Raw genomic sequence first — 11,781 nt, 5'->3', positions numbered from 1 at the left:
TTGTTGAGTACTTTGGAGTATCTGGAACACTTATTAGAGTGTGGTTGAGTTGAGGAAGGCTCGTTTATAGATTTGGACATGTGCGGAAGGTGCATTTGCATTGAGCAAATATGTCAGACAACCCAGTATAAATTGTGGAGTATAAATTGTGGGTGAAAAGTTGGAGATAGGAAGAACTTCCAGGCATGGAAGTACAGGATTAAAAGATTTCTGAAGGGAAAAGATTTTTGTAACCGTATTACTACAGGTGCGGAGCCAGAGCCAGAACTACCTGGACAACCTACACAACAACAATAGGTTGTAGCTCATAAAAGCAATGGTCAGAAAGAGCATACAAATTTTTGCATTACCTGTCTATATGTATCTCGGATGCTATACTCATACATATACATGATGCTAAGAATCCCAAGGATGCATGGGATACATTGGTAAAGTTGTTTGATATAGGTCTACACTAGTGCTCGCAAATCTCAGTTGAGACAACAGATTCATAATGTGAAACCATAAAGAAAGGAGCATCCATGATTATGTACAAGAGATAAAGAAGTATGAAGATGCATTGGCAACAATCAATGCCCCCATGCCTGATGATGATTTGGTAGACATTACCTTGCGTGGTCTTGGCAAGGAGTATAAGTCTTTTGATATATCTATCATGGTTTGGAGTACAGGTTTACCAGATTTTGATGAGTTGGTTTCACTCTTGCTTGTTGAGGAAATCAAACTCAGTGACTCCTTTCATGATGCATCTACTAGCCACCATGATGATAATGGCAGGAATCAGGCTTTCTATTCACAAAGGGGATTTAGAGGCAGGGGGAGATTTGCATCACGTGGCCGTGGTAATGGTAGTGGATGGCAAGACAGGTCACCACAACAGAATTTTCAGCCTACATATGGTGCTAGAGGTGGTCATGAATATACACCTCAGAGAGGTAGAGGTAATCCTCGTGGTAGAGGACGTTGGCAAGGCCAACAAACATCTATGCAAAATGTGGAATGCCATTACTATGGGAAATTTGGTCATATGGCACGTGATTGTTTCCACAAACAAAATGATTTGAGAGGGGGTAGAGAACAACATGGTGGAAATTATGCAAATGGTGGAAATTTTGCATCAAGCAGTAATGATGGCAGCGCAAATCACCTGTTTGTCCATGAAACATGTTGTGGGATCTATGATGACAACAAATGGTGAAAGTGATGACACTTGGTATATGGACTCTAGAGCATCAAACCATATGACTTGTCATGGGACGAATGGTTTGAGCATATGAAGCCTATGGATGTGAAAGGCTATGTGGAAACAGGAGATGATACCCAACATGCTATCACACATGTTGGAAGTGTACCATTGGTTATGCACAATGGTGAAACAAAGTCTATGATGGCAAATGTCTTGTATGTGCCTTCAAGTTTGGCCTCAGTTTGTCAAATGGTGAAACAGGGTTTACAGGTTCATTTCAACGAGCATGGTTGCTTCGTTGAGGATTTCAAAAATGGATGTAGAGTCATTGCCAAAGAGGCAAGAAAGAAGACAGGTTATTTAAGTTGGATGCTGGGATTCTTGAGTTGAAATCAGCCATGTTCTCTAAAAGCCGAAATGTGGTACTAGACATTGACATGTGGCATAAAAGGATTGGACATGTGAACATACAAAAGTTAAAGAACATGCAAGCAAGAGGCATTGTTAGTGGGCTACCTAGATTCAAGTATGATGGGAATATGCATGTTTGTGATGCCTGCCTGTTTGGAAAGCAGGCGAGGTTGCCGTTTTATAAAGAAGGCAACATGAGTTGCAGGCCACTTGAGATAGTTCATAGCGATGTATGGGGTCCAGCAGAATGACTTGGATTTACTTTCTCAGAGAGAAAAGTGAAGTGTTGGGAAAGTCTATGGACTTCAAAGCTTTTGCAGAGAAGCAATATGGCTCTTGGATAAAATGTTTGAGGACAGATGGAGGTGGTGAATACACCTCACATGCTTTTGAGAATTTCTTGAGAAAGCATGGCATAAGAAGGTAGTTAACTTGCAGGTACACACCTCAGCAAAACGGTGTTGCTGAGAGGAAGAATAGAGTCATTTGTGATGTGGCCTCGGGGGGGTCACTCACAAAAAAATGTGAATATCACGTGCGTTCAACAGAAGCATAATTTTAATTTACGAAACTTACAGAAATATATTTACATAAGGATATGATTTAAAATTTCTTCAAAAAAATTTACAGATTCATAAAGAAAAGGGAATATTATATAGATTAAAAAATTCACAAATAAGGGATTTAAAATATAGGCCTTGAACGCACGCGATAGGGATATTTTACATATAGTGACTCCCCCCGAGGATGTGGCCAGGGCGATGCTCAATGAAAAGAGCATGCCAGACTATTATTAGGCAGAAGCGTGTGCCATAGCAGTGTATGTACTTAATAAGACACCCACAGCAACCATACACAGAAGTATGCCAGAGATGCGGCTTATAGGTTTTAGGCCAGACATTGGACACCTCAAAGTGTTTGGTTGCATAGCTTATGTACATGTGCCTGACAAGAGAAGGAGGAAGTTGGATCCTAAGGCAAAAAAGTGTGTGTTTGTTGAATATGCACAAGATCGCAAAGCATATAAATGTTACAATCCACAAACTAGGCAAGTGGTTATCTCACGAGATGTGGTGTTTGATGAACTTGCTAGCTGGTACAAGGCAAAGGATGAGGGTGTCATTGATTCCATTGATGCTGATGTGCATGTGAACTTGCCACACAAGCAAGTTCTATTTCTATGTTTGGGCTAGCAGAGTCTGAGAGTAGCACTATACGTCCATGGTCAGGATGCTTGAGACATGAGAGTGTGAGCACTAGGAGTAGTGCTGTGGATAAAGGGAAAAAAAAGGTTGAAGGAATTGGCATTACAAGCTATGAGTTTGTCAAGTTCAAAGAGTTTGGGTGAGGAACTTGGCATACCAGTTTTACGCACACTTGGTGCAAGGTAGGATAGATATGTGCCTCCACATGCTAGAGTGACAGGTGTTCAGAGTGATCCGCATGGAGATCCCAAAGGGTCAGGTATCCAGTTGACATATCATGATTTTTCTATGCATTACGCATATATGACCTCTTTGGTGAAGCATGTGGAACCTACATGCTATACAGAAGCTATTGGGAAGCATGTATGGGAGAAGGCAATGGATGTTGAGATGGATGCTTGGAGTGATAAGATAAGCCGATATCTTATCTCCCTTGAATTTCAGGTTTCTTCAGCAGATTCTTCACTCTATGTGAAGAAAATAGATCATGGGATTGTCTTGTCATCTATGTGGATGACTTGATTGTCACAGGAGATCATGCTACAGATGTTATGCATGTCAGAAGGCATTGAGTGGGCAGTTTGATATGAAAGACTTGGGTGAATTGAGATATTTTCTTGGGATTGAAGTGATGAAAGACTTGGGTGAATTGAGATATTTTCTTAGGATTGAAGTGATCAAAGACCATACAGGTACATGGTTAGTGCAACGCCAATATGCATTGGATATGTTGGCAAAATATGAAATGACAGGGTGTAAGCCAATGAGTACAACTTTGGAGCAGAATGTAAAGCTACGGGCTGCTTTTGGTGAAGAGTTGGATGATCCATCTATGTATAGAAAGATGGTTGGCAGTCTTATTTACATGACTATCACACGCCCAAATCTCAGTTATGCTGTGGGGCTAGTAAGCCAATTTATATAGAGCCCCAGAAAACCTCATTTGGATGTAGTGAGATGCATTATGCGATATGTAAAGACCACTGCACATTATGGTCTTCTTTATGAGCATGGTAAAGGCTTGGATGTACATGGCTACACAAACGCAGATTGGGCAGGTAGCTCGTATGACAGGAGTGAAAAGATGCAGGGGGGAAGAGAGCTTGAGCTCTTGCAAGCACACACACACACTCACAAAACCCTAATAGAGAACACACACGGTGAGAGGCTGAAAATCTTCTTCTTCTCTACTCAACACTCAACACACCATATACAAAGATAAGAGTACACACCATATGAAAGGTACTCAACCACCAATACATACACGGGTTCTCTATAGTGTGAACCCGACTAAATGAGCTGGCGCTATAACTATGCCAGTCTCTAGAGTGGCTATCACACAGCCTGTCATCCCACTGGCCGCATATCACCCAAGATCTCACCAACCATGCCAGTGGTGTAAGTGTGGGGCCTATCCCCCAGGCGGGTCATCAGTGTCCACCGCCTCACTAGAGCTCGATATCTCAACACTCCCCCTCGAGCTCAACTCCATCTCATGTACACCAAGCGAAGCTCTGAATCTGCGGAGCTTCTCTGTACCCAATGCTTTGGTGAAGATGTCAGCTACCTGATCCTCTTTGCTGACATAAACAAGGTCAAGATCTCCTGCCAAGACCTTCTCTCTGACGAAGTGGTAGTGGACCTCTATGTGCTTCGTACGAGCATGAAAGACTGGGTTCCTGGCCAACTGTATACTGCTAATGTTGTCACAAAAAATGACAACCTGTCTATCCACTGATAGACCCAGATCTGCAAGTAGCTTTCTCAACCAAGCTACCTCACATGCTGCCATAGCAGCTCCTCTGTACTCGGCCTCTGTACTCGATAGAGCAACCGTAGGCTGCTTCTTGCTGCTCCAAGTCACAGCAGCACTCCCCAAAGAAAACATGAATCCACTGGTAGATCTTCTATCTGAGATACTACCAGCCCAATCAGCATCTGTGTATCCATGTACACATATCTCTGTCCCAGTCTCATAGAATAGTCCACAATGCAAAGTAGACCTCACATACCTCAGTATGCGTCTCACTGCATCCAAATGCGGTTTCCGTGGAACCTGCATAAACTGACTCACCAACCCAACAGCATAGCTCAAATCTGGTCTGGTGATCGTCATGTAGATCAAACTTCCTACTATGCGTCTGTACATAGTAGGATCCTCCAAGATCTCTCCTGAATCTGCACTCAATTTGCCATTCTGATCCAATGGCACAGAAATAGGCTTACAGCCTGTCATACCATACTTGGACAACATGTCCAAGCCATACTGTCTCTGCAGTAATCCAATACCATGTGGTGACCTAATCACCTCAATGCCCAAGAAATATCTGAGCTCTCCCAGATCCTTCATCTCAAACTTCTGTCTAAGCAAGATCTTTACATCAAAGATCTCTGCATCATGGTCCCCCGTAATGATCAAGTCATCTACATAGATGACAACAAGCACAACCCCTCTATCACCATGTCTCACATACAGCGAGAAATCTGCATTGGCTACATGAAAGCCAATAGTGACAAGATATTCAGAAATCTTGTCAGACCATGCTCTTGGTGCTTGCTTTAAGCCATACAAGGCTTTCTTCAACCTGCAAACATGCTCGGGGTGACCCACATCCTCATATCCAGGTGGCTGCAACATATACACCTCTTCTTGCAAATCCCCATGCAAGAATGCATTCTTTACATCCATCTGATGTAAAGACCATTTCTTTGACGCAGCCACTGCTATCACAACTCTCACCGTTGCCATCTTGGCAACTGGGCTGAAAGTTTCCTCATAATCAATCCCATATGTCTGCGCATATCCTTTGGCTACCAATCTAGCCTTGTACCTGTTTATGCTCCCATCACTGTTATGTTTAACTTTGTACACCCACTTGCATCCAATGGCTTTCTTGCCTTCTGGCAATTGCACTAAATCCCAAGTTTCATTTCCATATAGTGCATCCATCTCCTCATCCATAGCTTTCTCCCAATTCACATTTCCAACAGCTTCATCAATGCATGTGGGTTCAACAACCTGCACAACCTTTGCCATATATGCATAGTGATGTGCCACATAACCATCATATGTAAATCTCTGCACAGGGTTCTTCACTCTCCCTGATCTTCGCAGCTTTTCATTCATGGCTTCCATAGCCTTCTTTACACCAGGTGTTCTCATAGCTGGGATCCCAAGCTCCTCATCAAGGCTCATATCCGAGCCACTAGACTCTCCATCAACATGAGAATGTCCTGCAGAAATGTCAGGCATACCAAGGGGCTCAACCACTTTCTCTTTTCCTTTACGTGATGTACTAACCACATTTGCAGGACTGGTATTATGACGCAACCTGCCACTCCATGGTCTATCAACAGACCCACTAGATGAGGACTCTCCTGGTCCACTCAAAGACTGTGATTGCTGACCTGCATTCTGTGCAACCACACTTCCACTCAAATCAGCCCCAACAGCTTCTTTTTCAGCAGCATACCAACTGCTCATCTCATCAAAGACAACATCCCTGCTTACCCTCAACTCACGTGTAGCAGGGTTATAACACCTGTATCCCTTTTGCTCAAGGGAATATCCAATAAACACACATTTTTCAGCTTTCGGATCCAGCTTGGTTCTCAGCTCATCTGGCACATGCACATATGCAATGCATCCAAAAACTTTCAGATGAGATAAATCTGGTTTTCTGCCAGTAAACCTCTCCTCTGGAGTTACATCATGTATGGCTGCAGTTGGAGTCCTGTTCATGATGTATACTGCTGTAGAAACAGCCTCAGCCCAATAGCAATGCGGCATATTTTTCTCTTCCATCAATGCCCGCGCAATCTCAGCAATGTGCCTGTTTTTCCGCTCAGCAACTCCATTTTGCTGCGGAGTGTATCTGCATGTATACTGTCTCCGAATTCCATTCTTCTTCAAAAATTCAGAGAACTCATTGGAGAAGTATTCTCCCCCTCCATCTGACCTTAGGCACTTGACATATTTTCCTGTTTGCTTTTCAACCAAAACTCTGAAATTCTGAAAGTGAGTGAAAACCTCACTCTTCTCCTTCATGAAATATACCCACACTTTCCTTGTGTGGTCATCAATGAAAGTGACATAGTACCTGCAGCCTCCCATAGATATGGTCTTCGTAGGACCCCATACATCTGAATGCACAAGATCTAGTGCATTTCTGCTCACATATCTGTTACGTGGGAACACATGCTTTGTTTGCTTCCCAAATTGGCATGCTTCACATATTTTCTGCATACCTTCCACTTTAAATTTTGGCAGCCCTGTCACAATTCCTTTTGTCTGCATAGACTTCAATCTTTGCACATTTACATGTCCAATTCTTTTATGCCATATGTCTGTGTCTGCAACAACTCCTGAACCATTTGCAAACATCGCAGCACTCATTTCAGGCATGTCTACATCCAACGTAAACATCTGCCCACTCTGTTGCCTTTTGCAACCAACCTGCACTTGTCTTTGAAATCTTCAACATAACACCCATCAGGGTTAAACCGAACCTGCAACCCCTGCTCAATCATCTGGCCAACTGAAACCAGATTCTTTGTTATGTTCGGTACATGAAGTACATCTGCAAGGTACTTCACTTTGCCATCCTGCATGGATAATGGCACATCTCCAACGTGGGCAATTGGATGAGCAGTGTCATCCCATGTTTCCACAAAACCTGGTCTTTCCGGGTTCTCCATCTCCTTGAACCACTCCCCATGACTCGTCATGTGGTTCGAAGCGCCTGAATCCACATACCACACATTATCTTTTTGTGCTACATCAACATTTTCAGACATGGCATTTACAACATGCTGCATAACAAACAACCTTTCATTGTCCTCATTATTTCTGCTTGAGGATGCATAGTTGTTTTGCTGCACTTTCCCATTTTGCATGTCAGCCTGCTTCTTATAACATTCTGACTGCACATGTCCTGGCTTACCACAATAGTAGCATTCACGTGCATCGTTATATTGCCTTTGCCAATTTCCACGGCCTCTTTGACTCCCCCTGCCTCTGAATTTGCCTCTTCCACCTGCGTGTTGTTGTTGTTGTTGATTTTGGGACTGTTGTTGTTGCTGCTGCTGCTGGCCATAATTCTGATTACCTGTTCGGCCACCACCTTGACCGCGTCCACGGCCTCCTCTACCTCGTCCTCTTCCTGAACTCGTGTAGAAGGCCTGTTGCTCTGAACTGTTTTTGCTTTGTGAAGACTGTTGATCTTCACCCAAGCTCTTCTCTTCGATAATCAGCATAGACACCAAATCTGTAAAGTTGGGAATGTTTTCTCGAGTCTGAATAGACGTCTTAAACGCCTTGTATTGTGGCCCGAGACCACGTAAACAGACTTCCACCTTGTCATCATCATCTACTGACACACCAATAGATGCAAGGGATTCCACAATACCCTTTATCTTCAGCGCATAGTCATTCACAGACATGCTCTTTTTCTCCACAGTATGAAGTTCATTCTTCAACTGTATCTTACGTGCCTTGGTATTTGTTTCATACAGCTTTACCAAGGTGTCCCACGCCTCCTTGGGGGACTTGGCATCCTGAATGTGCCCAATCATGGTGTCCTGTATACTAATGGAAAGCCAATACATAACCTTCCTGGCTCCTTGGTTCCAGTCTTTAAACTCTTTCACATCTGCAGCAGTCGGATTTATATCCGGTATCTCCGGTGCCTCTTCATGCTCACCTTCAATGTAGTCCCAATAGCCTTTTCCCATCAGGAAATTCGTTAACCTGAACCTCCAAGCATGGAAGTTATTCTTGTCCAGCTTCTCAGCCACAATCTGAGTTATCCCATCATTTGACATCTTGCCAAATACACAATTTCACCAGAAACTGCACTCTGGTTTTTTTTTTCTGCACAACCTGTAGTATTTTCTGCACAGCGGTACTGTAGTACTTGAATGTCACAACCAGTGACTTCAATGTGCATACATACACCCAATGGCAACTGTAGACCTCTTGCAGCACCCACAGTGTCTGCACAGTCAATCTGTCTTCCTGCAGTTCTTAAAACAGAGTTCTGCAGAGAATCGATGACTTACCCGCAGTGCTTGAAATCGCCTGCTTTCTGAAAAACGGAGGTCCAGACGCGCCCGAAATGCGTTTTCGGCCCGAAAAGTTCAGTCCGTAGGACAGTCCGTAGGACTGTATAGTTGCCCTATAGCTTCACTCCCGCGAAGAAAGCTCCTCAATCGGAGATCGTTTGCCGGTGCCTCCCGTAGAGCTCCCGACAAGGGTGTAGTCACCAACACAATAGGGAAGAGTAGTTGAAGCTCTTACCCTCGTACCGCTTCCTGTGGTTCTCTTGCTTGCAGCTCAGCCCTTAGCACGAACCAGGCTCTGATACCATGAAAAGATGCAGGGGGGAAGAGAGCTTGAGCTCTTGCAAGCACACACACACACTCACAAAACCCTAATAGAGAACACACACGGTGAGAGGCTGAAAATCTTCTTCTTCTCTACTCAACACTCAACACACCATATACAAAGATAAGAGTACACACTATATGAAAGGTACTCAACCACCAATACATACACGGGTTCTCTATAGTGTGAACCCGACTAAATGAGCTGGCGCTATAACTATGCCAGTCTCTAGAGTGGCTATCACACAGCCTGTCATCCCACTGGCCGCATATCACCCAAGATCTCACCAACCATGCCAGTGGTGTAAGTGTGGGGCCTATCCCCCAGGCGGGTCATCAGTGTCCACCGCCTCACTAGAGCTCGATATCTCAACAAGGAGGTCTACTAGTGGTTATGCCTTTACATTTGGAAGTGCAGTGGTGAGTTGGAGTAGCAAAAAGCAACCTACTGTTGCTTTATCTAGTAGAGAGGTTGAATACAGGGGTGCAGCCATTGGTACATGTGAAGGAGTATGGTTAAAGAGTCTCTTGGCTGATTTGGGTGAGCCTATTGATGGCAAGGTTGTTATTCATTAGTGACAACATGAGCAGTATACAGTTGGCCAAGAATCCAGTTTTTCATGTGCGGACCAAACACATAGAGGTCCACTATCATTTTGTCAGAGAGAAAGTGTTGGATGGTACAGTGGATTTGCAGTATGTGAAGACTGAAGAGCAGGTGGCCGACATCTTTACAAAGCCACTTAGCAGGGAGAAGTTTGAGTACTTCCGTACTATGTTGGGAGTACGTGGGATGAGCTTGAGGGGGAGTGTTGAGAGCTTTGATAGCCCAAGCTCATCTACATCTTCATCTATGGCAGTACATCATGAGCTTGAGAGGGGCTGTTGAGATTCAAGCTCGATGTCAGCTTGTGCTAGCTGTGCTATGTGCTGGCATGTTAGGTAGGAATATGTGTGAGACATAAATGACCGCTTCCAGCTGGTCATAGTGTGTGGACACAACACAGTGTGTGTATTGTAGATTATGGATTATGGCTTTATGCATTGTGTGAGAAGGGAGATGGCTTCCCTCTATGGTTAGGGTTTGCAATATACATTAGGGATTGCTCCTGTGTGTGTGTCTCCTCTCCCTCTACCTGCTTTTCATCAAGACTCGGTGTGGTTTTCTATGGTAATAACCACTATGTTGACCTTGAAGTCAACTTGTTTGATTTTCATTCGGGACATTCTTGATGATTCCTTTAGGTACTACTACCCTATTATGTGCCATTATTATGTTGAACGGTATGGGCTCCCACTTGAGACCCAATCCCAATGCAGTTTCCTTGGCGAGACATTCACTCTGAATCCTCCATCCAGTATTGCATCATTGATGAGTACATAGTTCAGTTGAATTGTGACTTTGGACACTTCATCATCTCTGGATACAAGGGGTTCTTCAGCTTGCATATTGCTGCATTCCAGGGTTTCTTCCTCTATCGAGTTATTCAATTCCTTGCTCAATACTCAATGCCTACCATCAACATTTTGGCATTGAATCTTGGACATAAGTCCAACACTTGTCTTAACTGAACCTCTCTATCCAGCAGCATTGATCAATATTATTACATTGGTTTGTAACCAGCACATTCTGCTTTGGTGTGCCCAAGCTGTTGACAATAATAGCAAGTGAAGGTTGTAGAACCACCGGCTCATCCTTTTTTTCTTCTTCCTCCTAAATAATTTTTGCGGCCTCTATTTCCATACCTTCTCATTCCTGGGGGTCTTCTTTCCGCTCCTTCCATGTTGTTCACCATGGGAGCTCTATTTTTCATGTTGTACCTGCAGTTCCATGTAGTATGATTGTACATATTACAAATGGTGCTAGTTGGTGGCATAATGCATTCCTCCTTTTTGAGGTGACCTTCCTACTTGCATTGCGAACATAACACATTCTTGCAAAAATCTAAGCCCTTGCTCTTTTTCATTTATAGCATCAGCTGCTTTCCCTGCAGCATCAATTTTTCGGGGCTTGCTTATGCCTTCTCAGTTTTCTTCTTTTTGTATTTCTTCTTTTTCACTGCCCCCACTGGAGTGTCCTCTCAGTGGTGACACTCTTCCTGGGTTTCTTCTTTTGTCTCCTTTATTGCCTTCTTTTTTTAGCCATTTTGGCTAGCTCCACCAATTCCTCGAACTCTTCAGTTTCCACTTGTTTTGTGCTGACTGCTGCATTGATATCCAGTTTAAGCCCTTGGACAAACCAATCAACATTAATTTTCATAGAGGGTTTTTTCCACCACTCTCTACCTCAAGCTTAGCAGCTTTGTTGCATAAGCTTGAAGAGAAAAGGAAGAAGAATAGAAAAAGAAGAAGACGTTTTTAAAGAAGTCTTTCTCTACTTATATTGATTTTTTTTTGTTACATAGTATTTGTCTTAAAGCAGAAAAATTATTGGTATATAGTGTTTACTGCTCATTTAAAAGAGAACACTTTCTTCAAAATTTTGTGAGCTTTGCATCAAGACTTTCTTCATCTCAATCTCCATCTTGCATAGAGATACAATTTATTGAGCATGATGAATGTTTATAATATATTGATGTTAATAATAGTAGCTAT

The sequence above is a fragment of the Cibotium barometz genome, chromosome 8 (assembly GCF_041138505.1).
Source record: "Cibotium barometz isolate CiBa-2024 chromosome 8, ASM4113850v1, whole genome shotgun sequence".
Classification (NCBI taxonomy): domain Eukaryota; kingdom Viridiplantae; phylum Streptophyta; class Polypodiopsida; order Cyatheales; family Cibotiaceae; genus Cibotium; species Cibotium barometz.
This window is presented reverse-complemented; position numbering follows the sequence as displayed.